We start from the raw sequence: 17,730 nt of genomic DNA, 5'->3' as shown, positions 1-17,730 counted from the left end.
CACCGTTTTTGACTAACTTTTCTTGAGATATGGACTATGTGTATTTACGATTTTGTCTTATGTGAGATTTTGGCTTATGTGAGATTTAATTGACATGTGAGATGAACTAGATAGTACACCGATCTAGCAAGGATTGACTTGCCTGCACAGTCTATCTTTTCTTGCGATGCAGTAGCACAATACTTTACATGGCTGTAAATACATATATCCATTACAGTTGTGGGTTGCTGTGACTTAATCCATGTGGGCATAGATAGGCTCTAAACACTGGGGCATAGGAAGTGATCATCCCAGTTCTGAGTAGGACGCAAATACAGTCACAGCTACGTCTTTCTGCTAATGTCGATTTTGTTCATACTGAGATGCTAGCTTTCAGCAGTGCACCATTAAACCCTGCACCAGCCCTACAGCAAGTGTAGTTTCTCTGTCTGAACATGGTGTACTGTTTCATCTGTTTTGCATCTTTGCCCAGCCACCACCTGATACCTCCCAGGAACACCCACTAAAATCCACACTCCCCACATACAAATTAATTCTGTGTCTCCATATGGTAACCACTGGGACAAATGCGCAACAGTGACATTGCGTGAGGTGAGGCAGAGCCTTTCCTGTCATACTCCAGTATACACAAGAGTTTTCACTATATAAAATATCTGAAAAATGCAAAGAATAGATTAGAAATATATTCTTTGCATTATTCTAATCTTTTTATAGTCAAAACTCTGGAGTAAAAGATCTAGTGCAGGCGAGGCAGTGCCTCCCCTGCCTATCTTCTCCGTACTTCCCTGATAATAACTCACCAAATTTCCAGTGTATACTGCTGCACCTGTGTGTAATACCCACATGTTCCTTTGGGCTCATATATTGTGTGTAAATCTGGCTCTGGTACTAGCAAGTGCCTCCTGAGCCATTTACCTCACCGCACGTCCCTGATGCGCAGTGTGACATTGATGAATCCGCAGTACTTACAACATCGGCCAATAGCATGCTTATCGGCTTTACATGCAGTTATGTCCAATTTAGAATAGGTCTCTTTCATTCTCCTTTTCATGATGGTTCTCCGCCATTCTCCTTTCTGTGATGGTTCTTTGCCAATCTCCTCTTTATGATAGTTCTCCACCATTGATGGCATATATTTCCCTTGGCAGGGTGCTTAGCCAGGGACGGACTGGGGCCTCTTTTCGGCCCTGGCATACATGCGCACGTGAAGGGGGCACGCGTGTCCAGCAAGGGGTGCGCGGACACTGCAAATGGGGGTGTGCCATGAGTCTGGGGTCGTGGACTCGAGGCACGTCCCATATTTCTAAGCAACGGGGCACACGGACACTGCAAGTGGGGGGATGTCGCGATTCAGGGGGCATGGACTCGTGGCACGCCCCCATATTGCTAAGCAACGGGGCACTACTGGTGGCGGCGGCAGTGGTGGACGAGCCAGGAGCTGCTCTGCGCGCGCCCTTCCCAGCTCTCTGTGGACCGGACAGGCCACCAGTCCATCAGCCCTTCTGGCATTTGCCAGAAGTGCCAGATGGGCAGTCCGGCCCTGTGCATAGCTCCATCCTGCACTGATTGGCCTACCTCCTTGCCTTTACCAACAGCAGCAATTCTCATTGATGGTTCACATCATCAGTGGTTTCCTGCTATCCATGGAAACTACCAATGGCACCAAAGATGTGAACGCTTTGATGGTAATCCCTACCCTTCAGTTTTCATCCAGGCTGAGAGAAACTGAGGATCCCAGAGCAGGCCATAGAGGAATCACCCTAAGAAAAAATGGCCTCAGGATGGTAATGAAGCTTTTATAAATGTCACGCAAAACAATATTTTTAGTTTTACATGAAACTCATATTTAATTGTGAAACAAAACAGGGAAATCATATGTTGAGCAAAGTTTTATAACTTCTAACATTTTATGGACTGTGGACCTTTGATGTAATAGGTTTGTCCAACAAGCTCACATCAAGGTGCATGGCTACTCTCTGCGTCTAATGTTTACATACAATATATGGACAAAAGTATTCAGACGACTGACCATTACACCAATAGGGACTGGAATGACATTGTATTCAAATACATATACTTTAATATAGAGTTTGTCCTCCTTTTGTAGCTATAACAGCTTCCACTCTTCTTGGAAGGCTTTCCACAAGATTTTGGAGTGTTTCTGTGTGAATTTGTGCCCTCCACTGATGTTGTGCCCGGCACTGATGTTGAACGAGTAGGCCTGGTTTGCAAACTCCGTTCCAGTTCATCCCAGATGTGCTTGATAGGGTTGAGGTCAGGCCTCTGTGTAGTCCTGTCAAGTTTTTCCACATGAACTCATAAAACCATGTCTTCATAGTCCTTGTTTTGTGCATTTGGGCGCAGTCATAATGGAATATAAAAGGGCCTGTCCCAAACTGTTGCCACAAAGTTGGAAGCATAGCATTGTCCAAAATGTCTTAGTATGCTGAAGCATTAAGCTTGCCCTTAACTGGAGATAAGGGGCCATCTCTGAATTAGGCCGCAGTAAAATGGGATGTTAAGGAATCAAAAGCTGCTTCAGGTACCTTGGACCCTGTTCATGTATGGCTTTGGAAGTCAGTAAGCCATTTCTAACCCCACCCCCTTGTTCAATAAATACAGCATATTAGTATTCCTATTAAAATACTGCTCATTATGACTTAAATGAATTGTTATAGTGAAAGGAATCTGGGACTGTTTTTATTTCTTGTGGCACAATTATGAACGTAAAGCTTTTCATTGCACAGAAACAATATAACCCACCTAAATCTAACTCTATATGCACATTAGTGATGAGCGGGTTCAGATCCTCAGGATCCGAACCCGCCCGAACTTCACCTTTTTTTTCACGGGTCCGAGCGACTCGGATCCTCCAGCCTTGCTCGGTTAACCCGAGCGCGCCCGAACGTCATCATCCCGCTGTCGGATTCTCGCGAGATTCGGATTCTATATAAGGAGCCGCGCGTCGCCGCCATTTTCACACGTGCATTGAGATTGATAGGGAGAGGACGTGGCTGGCGTCGTCTCCGTTATAGTAGAAAAGACTGAGTGACTTATAATTGTGGGGAGGATTGGGGACGGGGAGCAGCTGTTAGGGAGTACAGTGCAGGGTTTTGATTATACCACCAGTGAGTTTAATCCGTTGTTTCTCTGCCTGAAAAAAAACGCTCCACCATATCTGTGCTCACTCAGTGTGCTGCACTGCTGCATATATCTGTGCTGAGTGCACTGCTCACACTGCCTAATTGTGGGGACTGGGGAGCAGTTATAGCAGGAGTACAGTGCACAGTTTTGCTGACAGTGACCACCAGTTCAGTATACGTTTGTCTGCCTGAAAAACACTCCTGTGGTGGCTTTTTTTTCCTTCATACTAGTTTAGCAGTCTGCTGACAGTGTCCACCAGGTCCGTTATTATTATACAGTATATTATATATATATATATATATAGCAGTACGGTAGGCCACGGCTGTACCTACCTCTGTGTCGTCAGTGCACTCGTCGTCCATAAGTAATATAATACTATACTATAGTATCCATCCATCTACATTGTATACCTGTGGTGGCTTTTTTTTCCTTCATACTAGTTTAGCAGTCTGCTGACAGTGTCCACCAGGTCCGTTATTATTATTATACAGTATATTTTATATATATATATATATATATATATATATATAGCAGTACGGTAGGCCACGGCTGTACCTACCTCTGTGTCGTCAGTGCACTCGTCGTCCATAAGTAATATAATACTATACTATCCATCCATCTACATTGTATACCTGTGGTAGGTTTTTTTTTTCTTCATACTAGTTTAGCAGTTTGCTGACAGTGTCCACCAGGTCCGTTATTATTATTATACAGTATATTATATATATATATATATATATAGCAGTACGGTAGTCCACGGCTGTACCTACCTCTGTGTCGTCAGTGCACTCGTCGTCCATAAGTAATATAATACTATACTATAGTATCCAATCCATCCATCTACATTGTATACCTGTGGTGGCTTTTTTTTTCTTCATACTAGTTTAGCAGTCTGCTGACAGTGTCCACCAGGTCCGTTATTACAGTATATTATATATATATATATATATATATATATATATATATATATAACCTTCCAAGGGCGGCACTCCGGATTGCTGAAATAATTTCAAATAGACTGCATTTCTTTGCAACGTTTCAGCTCCTTTATTGAGCTTTTTTCAAGCAGGTAACATACTAGACAATGGTGCAACTCAGTTAAATACCCACCACCTGAGTACAAGCATGACGTCAGTACAATAGTTCCGGCCTCCAAATACCTCAAATCGGTACCTGGGTCCGCCCCAAACACCTGGGATGACTTAATCCATTGAATTTACATAAAAAATCTACATACAAAAACCAAATAAAACGTGAAAACAAAAAAGCTTTTTTTCTCATTTAAAACAACAACAACACTGACTAAGATTACACATGATGAACACCTATTCTACTCCAATCTTTATTTTGCTTAGTAATACCAAATGCAGGGACACACCCAGTGCTTATTTCCCTTCCAATATATAGGGACCTATTAACCCTTCAAATGTAGTTAGCAGCTCGCAATTATATATTGCCGAGGCAATGAAAATATTCTTATCTCACGTATACCCAGTTAAAAAACTTTGCAGGCTAAATGAAACACTGTAATCCCAAAGATTCGTTCAATCCTCTTGGTGACAGCGTATCAAGTCTTATGATCCATTGTGATTCTAGACGTAACAATTTTTTTGCCCTATCACCACCTCTAAGTAAGGGGGGGACATGATCTATAATCCTATAACGGAGTGTCGCTAAACTATGTTTATGGGAAACGAAATGGCGAGCCACCGGCTGCTCACTACTCCCTGCTGCCAAAGCCAAACGAATGGCCGAACGATGTTGATTCATACATTCTTTCAAAGTACATTCAGTTTTACCAACGTACATCTTAGAACACGGACAGGTAATAACGTATATGATAAATTTACTTGTACATGTCAGATGAAAACGAATATCATATTTCACCCCTGAATAAGGATGACAAAAGGAGGGACCTGTTTGCAAATAACTGCAGGTCGTACAGTTGGGGCACCTATAGCATCCATTTTTGGGCTTCCCCAAAAATGTATTACCCCTAGATACTTTACCCAACTGTGAAATATCATTGCGGACTAAATAGTCCTTCAAATTTTTCCCTCTTTGGTAGCAAGACATTAATGCCGTCTGTTGTAATGGTTTTAAATCCTTATCAGATGTAATAATAGGCCATAGAGATTTAGCTTTACCATTAATTGTAGAACTCATATGGTTGAATTTATTTACCCAACAGTGGGGCAGATGTATTAATCTGGAGAAGGCATAAGGAAGTGATAAACCAGTGATATGTGCAAGGTGATAAAGGCACCAGCCAATCAGCTCCAATATGTAAATTAACAGTTAGGATCTGATTGGCTGGTGCCTTTATCACCTTGCACTTAACACTGCTTTATTTCTTCCTTATGCCTTCACCAGGTTAATACATCTGCCCCACTGTTTGTTCTCAATTTGTCTCTTTTTTGATTTAAACGTGAGGATCTGATTAGGGGGAATCGCTAGCACTTTGTCCTTAGCTGTATTGAGCACGTCAGCACCATAACCTCTCTGTAGAAATTTGTTATACATACTCTCAAGTTGTGCCATACCCTGTTCCCGACTACTAGAGATCCTCAATGCCCGCAGGAATTGTGAGTATGGTAACGCATGTTTTAATGGAGCCGGATGTGCACTATGAGCAAACAACAAATTATTTCTGTCAGTAGGTTTTGTATAAAGAGATGGAACCAATCTATTACCCTCTCTAGTCAGAGTAACATCTAAAAAGTTTACCGAATGTTGGTCTACTGTAAAGGTGAATTGTACCGGATGTTTACTTTGATTATGTTTTTCAATAAGCTGTTTAAACGACTCCGCTTCACCCCTCCAAATGATCAACAGATCATCTATATAGCGGTAAAATCCTAAGATATTGTTTGCAATGTTTTCATCCGAAAAAAATATATCATATTCTACTGCGAACATGTACGCATTTGCGTACGATGGGGCCACATTCGACCCCATCGCACAACCAGATTGTTGAATGTAAAATTTCCCATCATGCATAAAATAGTTCCTCGTAAGGACCAACAGTAATAATTCCAAAAATAATTCGATATTAGGGCCCTTGTACATCACATTGTTAGACAACAATTTACGAACAGCCTGTATACCTTCCATATGTGGGATGCACGTATACAGGCTGCATACATCTACCGAACATAACATACAATCAATGGGTAAGTCAGGGAGATCTTTCAAAGACATCAACAATGAATGTGTATCTTTTAAAAAAGTCGGTTTGGCCTGCACACAGGGCTGCATCAATGCATCTAAATAGGTAGAAATCGGCTGAAAGAGGGAGCCTCTGGCCGCAATGATAGGACGACCCGGTGGCCTCACCGGGTCCTTATGAATCTTTGGGATCATATACATCAATGGTCTAATAGGATGTTCTACACAGAGTGCTTTTCTTACTTCAGGTGAAATCAAACCCTGTGTGCAAGCACTCACCAACAGAGAGTCAATTTCTTTCTTAAAACCACTGGTAGGATCACCATGTAATAATCTATACGTAGACACATAATTTAATTGTCTTTGAACTTCAGCTCGATTTTCACATAAATTAAGAATCACTAGGGCCCCGCCCTTATCGGCCTGACGAAATACCGCGTCATCATATGTTGTTAAATTCTTTAGGGCAGTTCTCTCATCTTTAGACAAATTCCAAAACTTTGGTGCCTTAATATTAGGATCCTCACAAATAACGTTATCTAATAAACGTATGAATGTTTTAATAGAAGCATTATTACTTTGTGGATCAAAACATGATTTTGGTTGTAATCTCTGTACTTGTACAGGTACATCAGTGGTATCCGCAGGTGCTCCCGCAAAATATTCCTTACGTTTAATGCTTCTATTCAACATGAACACCTCCGTTTTCCATTTGACCTTATCGAATGGTACTGTCGGCACAAAAGACAACCCCCTCTGTAATACAGCCAATTCATCAGGGGTTAATGTCCTATCAGACAGATTAAACACTAAGTTTTCTTGCCCCTGGGTGGTTTTGTTTGCCTTCCTCTGCCTTTGGTTTTGTTGCCCTCTACGGGTCCTTTTGAAGATTTGTCTAAAAAACGGCCCCGCGTGCGTCCAATCACAGGTGATTGAATTTTACTTTTGGCCCCTTGTATAGAATCGACTTCACTTTCTGTAGTGGCCGTATCGTCAGATGTATCAAAAGGATATCGACCTCTAGGGTGTCTAAATGCCGGTCTCCTCTCATAATTAGGATATGCCCCAGTTAACCAACAATACACACGTTGCTGTTCGTAATCCAAACAGTTTGAAGTGTTGCATGTTCCCACGCTACAGGCTGATCAACAGTGTGATTGGATTCAAAAGCTAGAGACCCAGCTAGAACAATACAAGAATGAACTAGTTAAATTCAAAAGTGAGAAAAGAAAGAAAGTTGATTTGGATTACGAACAGCAACGTGTGTATTGTTGGTTAACTGGGGCATATCCTAATTATGAGAGGAGACCGGCATTTAGACACCCTAGAGGTCGATATCGTATTGATACATCTGACGATACGGCCACTACAGAAAGTGAAGTCGATTCTATACAAGGGGCCAAAAGTAAAATTCAATCACCTGTGATTGGACGCACGCGGGGCCGTTTTTTAGACAAATCTTCAAAAGGACCCGTAGAGGGCAACAAAACCAAAGGCAGAGGAAGGCAAACAAAACCACCCAGGGGCAAGAAAACTTAGTGTTTAATCTGTCTGATAGGACATTAACCCCTGATGAATTGGCTGTATTACAGAGGGGGTTGTCTTTTGTGCCGACAGTACCATTCGATAAGGTCAAATGGAAAACGGAGGTGTTCATGTTGAATAGAAGCATTAAACTTAAGGAATATTTTGCGGGAGCACCTGCGGATACCACTGATGTACCTGTACAAGTACAGAGATTACAACCAAAATCATGTTTTGATCCACAAAGTAATAATGCTTCTATTAAAACATTCATACGTTTATTAGATAACGCTATTTGTGAGGATCCTAATATTAAGGCACCAAAGTTTTGGAATTTGTCTAAAGATGAGAGAACTGCCCTAAAGAATTTAACAACATATGATGACGTGGTATTTTGTCCGGCCGATAAGGGCGGGGCCCTAGTGATTCTTAATTTATGTGATTATCGAGCTGAAGTTCAAAGACAATTAAATGATGTGTCTACGTATAGATTATTACATGGTGATCCTACCAGTGGTTTTAAGAAAGAAATTGACTCTCTGTTGGCGAGTGCTTGCACACAGGGTTTGATTTCACCTGAAGTAAGAAAAGCACTCTGTGTAGAACATCCTATTAGACCATTGATGTATATGATCCCAAAGATTCATAAGGACCCGGTGAGGCCACCGGGTCGTCCTATCATTGCGGCCAGAGGCTCCCTCTTTCAGCCGATTTCTACCTATTTAGATGCATTGATGCAGCCCTGTGTGCAGGCCAAACCGACTTTTTTAAAAGATACACATTCATTGTTGATGTCTTTGAAAGATCTCCCTGACTTACCCATTGATTGTATGTTATGTTCGGTAGATGTATGCAGCCTGTATACGTGCATCCCACATATGGAAGGTATACAGGCTGTTCGTAAGTTGTTGTCTAACAATGTGTTGTACAAGGGCCCTAATATCGAATTATTTTTGGAATTATTACTGTTGGTCCTTACGAGGAACTATTTTATGCATGATGGGAAATTTTACATTCAACAATCTGGTTGTGCGATGGGGTCGAATGTGGCCCCATCGTACGCAATTGCGTACATGTTCGCAGTAGAATATGATATATTTTTTTCGGATGAAAACATTGCAAACAATATCTTAGGATTTTACCGCTATATAGATGATCTGTTGATCATTTGGAGGGGTGAAGCGGAGTCGTTTAAACAGCTTATTGAAAAACATAATCAAAGTAAACATCTGGTATAATTCACCTTTACAGTAGACCAACATTCGGTAAACTTTTTAGATGTTACTCTGACTAGAGAGGGTAATAGATTGGTTCCATCTCTTTATACAAAACCTACTGACAGAAATAATTTGTTGTTTGCTCATAGTGCACATCCGGCTCCATTAAAACATGCGTTACCATACTCACAATTCCTGCGGGCATTGAGGATCTCTAGTAGTCGGGAACAGGGTATGGCACAACTTGAGAGTATGTATAACAAATTTCTACAGAGAGGTTATGGTGCTGACGTGCTCGATACAGCTAAGGACAAAGTGCTAGCGATTCCCCCTAATCAGATCCTCACGTTTAAATAAAAAAAGAGACAAATTGAGAACAAACACTGTTGGGTAAATAAATTCAACCATATGAGTTCTACAATTAATGGTAAAGCTAAATCTCTATGGCCTATTATTACATCTGATAAGGATTTAAAACCATTACAACAGACGGCATTAATGTCTTGCTACCAAAGAGGGAAAAATTTGAAGGACTATTTAGTCCGCAATGATATTTCACAGTTGGGTAAAGTATCTAGGGGTAATACATTTTTGGGGAAGCCCAAAAATGGATGCTATAGGTGCCCCAACTGTACGACCTGCAGTTATTTGCAAACAGGTCCCTCCTTTTGTCATCCTTATTCAGGGGTGAAATATGATATTCGTTTTCATCTGACATGTACAAGTAAATTTATCATATACGTTATTACCTGTCCGTGTTCTAAGATGTACGTTGGTAAAACTGAATGTACTTTGAAAGAACGTATGAATCAACATCGTTCGGCCATTCGTTTGGCTTTGGCAGCAGGGAGTAGTGAGCAGCCGGTGGCTCGCCATTTAGTTTCCCATAAACATAGTTTAGCGACACTCCGTTATAGGATTATAGATCATGTCCCCCCCTTATTTAGAGGTGGTGATAGGACAAAAAAATTGTTACGTCTAGAATCACAATGGATCATAAGACTTGATACGCCGTCACCAAGAGGATTGAACGAATCTTTGGGATTACAGTGTTTCATTTAGCCTGCAAAGTTTTTTAACTGGGTATACGTGAGATAAGAATATTTTCATTGCCGCGGCAATATATAATTGCGAGCTGCTAACTACATTTGAAGGGTTAATAGGTCCCTATATATTGGAAGGGAAATAAGCGCTGGGTGTGTCCCTGCATTTGGTATTACTAAGCAAAATAAAGATTGGAGTAGAATAGGTGTTCATCATGTGTAATTTTAGTCAGTGTTGTTGTTGTTTTAAATGAGAAAAAAAGCTTTTTTGTTTTCACATTTTATTTTGTTTTTGTATGTAGATTTTTTATGTAAGTTCAATGATTAAGTCATCCCAGGTGTTTGGGGCGGACCAAGGTACCGATTTGAGGTATTTGGAGGCCGGAACTATTGTACTGACGTCATGCTTGTACTCAGGTGGTGGGTATTTAACTGAGTTGCACCATTGTCTAGTATGTTACCTGCTTGAAAAAAGCTCAATAAAGGAGCTGAAACGTTGCAAAGAAATGCAGTCTATTTGAAATTATTTCAGCAATCCGGAGTGCCGCCGTTGAAAGGTTATATGAGACACGCCATTTGACATGTTCTCTGGAGGGCACCCGGATAAGTTACCAATTTGATCTCGTGGAGTGCCGGATCTTGGGATACATATATATATATATAAAGCACGATGTATCCTGCACTCACATCTCATAATATTAGCAATAATGGGGTGCTCCTAGTGGAAATCTCCCTGGCAGGGTGAGACCACAATACATAGAAAACAATCCAACAATGTGGAGGTGCACTCATCCAATTACACAACTTCAGACAGCTTCAATTTTTCACAGTGGTTTTATTGTAGTCGATATCAGGCTTATTTCGGTCGACGTTTCGATCCTCTGCTTAGGATCTTTATCAAGACAAGCTTCAATATACAATAGTTTGAAAGCATCACATATATAACTATAAAGAAAACAGACAAATGCACATAAATATACATATAATTAACAAAAAAACAAAAACATTAATGGACTCCCAGACCCAAATAACCTTAGTTTATGATAAATCACAAAATACTGTCATATGTGCGATGCCACCAATTGATCCACTGCCACCGTGAGCAAACCACAGAGCCACAGGTATGTGCCATCAGAGACAAATGTGTACTATTCGTACCTCAACCTATCATGCAGCAATATCAATCCACACTAGTATAACTGACATCATACACTTACTCGAAATTAATCAATTAGTGGTATCCAGACAATAACGAGGCTGTAGAGTTCATGAGTCAACAGTCAGACGACAGTACTGCAATAATACATCAAAACATGTGGAAATGGAGACACGTCTAAAGACACATACATATCCGTGTGTATACATCAAGACATATGCAGGGCTGTGAATAGACCACCACCAGTCAATAGAGAAAGTATACTTACTCAAAAAGTTACCTATTTCTCAATCATGGAGCAACCCAGACAACCGTAGTAGTAACTAAAAATAGATACCAGATAGCTAAAACACCAATCATATGAAGCCCGCATGTGTGCATATATCAGGTCAAGGTAAAGATTCAATACTCACCACAGGGGTTCAAAATTCCCTCCAAACTTAAACAGCCACACAAAGTTGAGGCTGGTGTGCTAACCTTATATACCCCCACACAGGAAGTAGATGGTGTGTAGGTGAAAAGGTACCGTCCTTACGTGGTTCTATTTAACCTACGAGGTGAATACCGTTATAACAGACATCTTGTAGAGACTCCTGGATACCACAATCATCAAGTTGCCATACAAATCAAAAACTAGAGACCTAGGTAACACTTAACTGCATACCGCTGTCTGTGGAACGCAATGCGTTCCACCTCCCGAACACGGAAGTGCCCGAGGCCAGGCTACGGAAGCTGCGAGGGCCCAAACCAACACACACCATCGCAACATCCTGCCAGCACCAGCCGTGCAACGCAATGCGTTCCACGTCCAAGGCAGGAAGTGTCAAGGACCCGGCGGCTACACTTTAGAGGCAAAAAGAATGTGCACAATGTGTCATGCTACGCAAAAATTACCAAAATTACTCGGCAAGGGGTCACACCACCACACAACATCATCGGCAGTGTAACCCATACCGTTACCGCCAATTCAGATGTACCAACAGGTCTATAGGTGTAGTGGCACTCATAGAAGTGCTAGTAACATTACAACCTCGTAAGAAGAAACATCCAAGTACAGCTTCTGGAAAAATATCAGAGGTTGCCTATTGTAGGAATAAAGGCAACAAACGACTTATGGTGTTCAAAATGACAGTGGATCAGGTACAGTTGAAAAAACACAAACGGGGGGATACATAGAAATAAAGGTATAGGACATGGGAGTCAAAGATTACAGAAATTTATAATATTCAAAAATAACAAAAATAATACATATAATGATAAAAGTGTAAAAATTACACTGCCAATAGGGCGCCACACGATACGCAAAAATTACATATCACAAAAATAGAAAAGTCATATGGAACAACACTTGATCACAAGCTTCTTACATTTATTACGCATATATCTCCAATGTACTAAATGAGATCTATATAATTGTGTACCGTGTTATGCCTCTACTGACAAACACTAAATAAATGAAAGGAATAGGACCCCTTCCCACTTCAACCTACCATGGCATGGGCCAATTCCCATGCAATGATCTACACAGGGCACCTAGCTTATAAAAAGGCATTCATGGCTGAATGTTCATTGAGGCCTTTCGGTGACACAGTATTAAGGTGCGAGATCCAAAAACTCTCCCGTTTGCGTAATGCTAACTTGCGGTCCCCCCCATAGGGTAGCGGTGGAACCCAGTCGATTAACCTGCATTTTAAATTCGCAACCTGATGCCCTCTCAACAGGTAATGTCGGGCTACAGGCTTGTCAGTATTGCCTGTTTGAATTGCAGTTCTAATGGATAACCGGTGGTTTGCCATTCGCTCCCTAAAGCACCGTGTGGTGAGCCCTACGTAGCATAATCCACATGGACATGTCAGGGTATATACCACGTGATCGAGCTTACAGTGCAGGTGAAACTTGATTTTAATATTCTTCCCTGAGTGCGGATGGGGGAATGTAGGGCCAGTAAGAAGGGATCTGCACGTAGTGCACTTCCCGCAGGAAAAACATCCAGGTTTACTACTCATGATCTGTAGAAAGTTTAATTTGGTCTCGGGTACCAATGTTGGCCTCATCAGCATCTGTCGTAAATTGGGTCCTCGCTTATATGCCATCATAGGAGGATCCATATGTGTGAAAGGTAACCCTGGATCAGATTTTAAAATTGGCCAGTGTTTGCGCAAGGTTTTCTTTGTGAACTGGGCAAAATTGTCATACTTAGTGGAAAAAACCATTCTATTATTTTTTGCAGTGACCTTAGGTGCAGTGCGACTGAAAATGTTTCTGGCTTTACGTAAACTGTTACCAATCACCTTGGATGAATAGCCTCTTTCAATGAACCTTAGTTTCATTTCATCTAACTGTTCCTTCCTAGTTACCCCATCATTGTTGATGCGCATTACACGCAAAAATTGCGAGATAGGTAAGTTGTCTTTCAACGAGGGAGGGTGGAAGCTACTGGTCAATAAGGTGGTGTTCCTATCAGTGGGCTTTCTATATAAGGAAGTAACAAATGCTGCATCCTTTATAGAAACCATCACGTCGAGAAAGTGTATTGAATGTGGGGAACTCTCACATGTAAACTTCACAGGGCTATTCAATGTATTGAGATTACTGACCATCTCTACAAATGATTCATGTGTGCCCTCCCATATGAGGAAATGTTATAACGGTATTCACCTCGTAGGTTAAATAGAACCACGTAAGGACGGTACCTTTTCACCTACACACCATCTACTTCCTGTGTGGGGGTATATAAGGTTAGCACACCAGCCTCAACTTTGTGTGGCTGTTTAAGTTTGGAGGGAATTTTGAACCCCTGTGGTGAGTATTGAATCTTTACCTTGACCTGATATATGCACACATGCGGGCTTCATATGATTGGTGTTTTAGCTATCTGGTATCTATTTTTAGTTACTACTACGGTTGTCTGGGTTGCTCCATGATTGAGAAAAAGGTAACTTTTTGAGTAAGTATACTTTCTCTATTGACTGGTGGTGGTCTATTCACAGCCCTGCATATGTCTTGATGTATACACACGGATATGTATGTGTCTTTAGACGTGTCTCCATTTCCACATGTTTTGATGTATTATTGCAGTACTGTCGTCTGACTGTTGACTCATGAACTCTACAGCCTCGTTATTGTCTGGATACCACTAATTGATTAATTTCGAGTAAGTGTATGATGTCAGTTATACTAGTGTGGATTGATATTGCTGCATGATAGGTTGAGGTACGAATAGTACACATTTGTCTCTGATGGCACATACCTGTGGCTCTGTGGTTTGCTCACGGTGGCAGTGGATCAATTGGTGGCATCGCACATATGACAGTATTTTGTGATTTATCATAAACTAAGGTTATTTGGGTCTGGGAGTCCATTAATGTTTTTGTTTTTTTGTTAATTATATGTATATTTATGTGCATTTGTCTGTTTTCTTTATAGTTATATATGTGATGCTTTCAAACTATTGTATATTGAAGCTTGTCTTGATAAAGATCCTAAGCAGAGGATCGAAACGTCGACCGAAATAAGCCTGATATCGACTACAATAAAACCACTGTGAAAAATTGAAGCTGTCTGAAGTTGTGTAATTGGATGAGTGCACCTCCACATTGTTGGATTGTTTTCTATGTATTGTGGTCTCACCCTGCCAGGGAGATTTCCACTAGGAGCACCCCATTATTGCTAATATTATGAGATGTGAGTGCAGGATACATCGTGCTTTGTATACATTATATGGTTGATTCCATATTTTTCCTGACACCCATTCTTTGATTGTATATAAGCTAAGTGACTAAAACCTGAACATTTGTGTGTTTGGACAGAATTTTAACTTTTTTGTTAAATTGTATTTGTCGTATTTTTTGATTTTTTTTGGGTTTTTGTATTTTTATGATTGGTGTAGTTTTCCCTTTACCATTGACACCTGTGAGGTATGGCCCAAGGTGGTTCATGCTTGTTCGATGAAGGCCTTTTATCCCAGGCTGAGCAAGGCATTATTTCATTTACTGATGATGACATTGAAAAGGTCTTATTCGATAAATTAGACTTTGATGCTCTGCCGGCTGAGTCATCTGCAGACATTTTCTATAGGATACTCAGACTTAAACGTCGAGAGGTAGATTTATTGCTACATGGACAGTTCTTGTCTGAATATCACAGAAGGAAGTTGGTACCCCGAGGTTTTAGGGTGACTAATGTACCCACAATAGGGAGGAACAACCCTGTCTTCTGTAGTAGGTGGTGTTCGATTTTAAATAAGTGTTCGCTCGATCTTCTGATACTTGTGATCGAAGAAGTTGGCAGTGAGCTTAAGAAAGTCAAGGTCGAGATTGAACAACTCGAGACCATTACTTTGTCAACACTACGTGATGATAAGAGCACCAATTGGTTAGACAGACTACAGTCCCAAATAGATTCCTATAGGAAGGAGCTGACTTAATTTAAAAGAAAGAAACTCTCGACGGTTACTGCTGATTATCAAAATCACACCGTTTATCGGTGGTTGCTAGGCAACAGCAACTCTCAACAAGGAGACCGAGGAGGACGGTTTTACAGGAGACGTAGACAGGCCCCCTTCTCACGAGAGGTTGCTTCATCTGTATCCACCTCAGAAACTGAATTGTCTGACGCACAGCGTGGTAATACCCCCCATTTTTTAGATCCGGCTACAGGACCTACGGGTCTTCCACCGGCCCACGGAGACTTGCGAAACATCGAACTAGCACAAGGAGGGGTGGCTATAAAAAGAAGGGGACGCAGGAAACAAAAGCAGATTCGGTATTCAATTTATCCAAACGAATTCTTGATCAGTCTGAATTAAGTCTTCTAGCCAAGGGGTTGTCATTTATTCCAACGTTTCCACATCAAACTTTTTAGGGAACTGTGGATCAGTACAGGTTTGGGAGAAACCTGAGACTAAAAGAGTATTTTTCCAGTCAGCCTACTTTGACTGAGAGGAAACGTTTTAAGAAAAGTTCTAAGTTTGATCCAGTTTCACACAACCCCAGCATGAAGACATTTCTTAGACTAGTCAACAGTGATGTACAGCATTTTAAACCTACACGGCTGTTTGATAATCTTACCCAGGGTGAAAGAACGGCACTTAAGAAATTGAGGGATGATACCTCTATCGTAATACGGCCCGCTGACAAGGGGGGCGCCGTGGTAGTCCAAGATTGGACTGATTATGATTCAGAAATATGTCGCCAATTGGCAGATACCAACACTTATCGCAAGGTCGAGACTAACCCTATTCCATCGATTAAAAAGACCATTGATCAGAGTTTAAAAAGAGGATTAGAGAATTGTTGGATTGATCAAGACACTTTTGAATATCTAAGTGTTGATGAGCCTAAATGTCCCATCATCTACACACTTCCAAAAATCCACAAAACGGTGATCACACCACCAGGGCGACCTATAATCGCAGCTGATGGCTCATTATTACAACCTATAGCACAGTGGGTTGATTCCATATTACAACCTCTTGTGGGCAAATGTTGTAGTTATATACGCGACACCAGCGATTTTCTTAATCAACTAAGGTCAATCAATGTCCCGAATGGTCATTGCCTGCTAGCTACCATGGACGTACAGTCCCTGTACACGATCATACCACACAATGGCGGACTGGAAGCAATCAAGGAGGTACTTACTAAAGATCCAGTCTGTAATATACCGACTGAATTTATTCTAGAAATGACCAACTTAGTGTTAAGTCTTAATCATTTCAGATACAGGGACTCGTACTTTCTGCAACTATCGGGCACGGCTATGGGCTCTAACCTTGCGCCCGCATATGCCAACTTGTACATGTCCAGCTTTGAGGAGACTCAAATTTTGCCCGTATATGGCTCAAAAATCTTTTTTTATAAAAGATTAATTGACGATGTCTTCCTCATATGGGAGGGCACACATGAATCATTTGTAGAGATGGTCAGTAATCTCAATACATTGAATAGCCCTGTGAAGTTTACATGTGAGAGTTCCCCACATTCAATACACTTTCTCGACGTGATGGTTTCTATAAAGGATGCAGCATTTGTTACTTCCTTATATAGAAAGCCCACTGATAGGAACACCACCTTATTGACCAGTAGCTTCCACCCTCCCTCGTTGAAAGACAACTTACCTATCTCGCAATTTTTGCGTGTAATGCGCATCAACAATGATGGGGTAACTAGGAAGGAACAGTTAGATGAAATGAAACTAAGGTTCATTGAAAGAGGCTATTCATCCAAGGTGATTGGTAACAGTTTACGTAAAGCCAGAAACATTTTCAGTCGCACTGCACCTAAGGTCACTGCAAAAAATAATAGAATGGTTTTTTCCACTAAGTATGACAATTTTGCCCAGTTCACAAAGAAAACCTTGCGCAAACACTGGCCAATTTTAAAATCTGATCCAGGGTTACCTTTCACACATATGGATCCTCCTATGATGGCATATAAGCGAGGACCCAATTTACGACAGATGCTGATGAGGCCAACAT

The sequence above is a fragment of the Pseudophryne corroboree genome, chromosome 1 (genome assembly GCF_028390025.1).
Source record: "Pseudophryne corroboree isolate aPseCor3 chromosome 1, aPseCor3.hap2, whole genome shotgun sequence".
NCBI classification, from domain to species: domain Eukaryota; kingdom Metazoa; phylum Chordata; class Amphibia; order Anura; family Myobatrachidae; genus Pseudophryne; species Pseudophryne corroboree.
Note: the sequence above shows the minus strand (reverse complement) of the source record.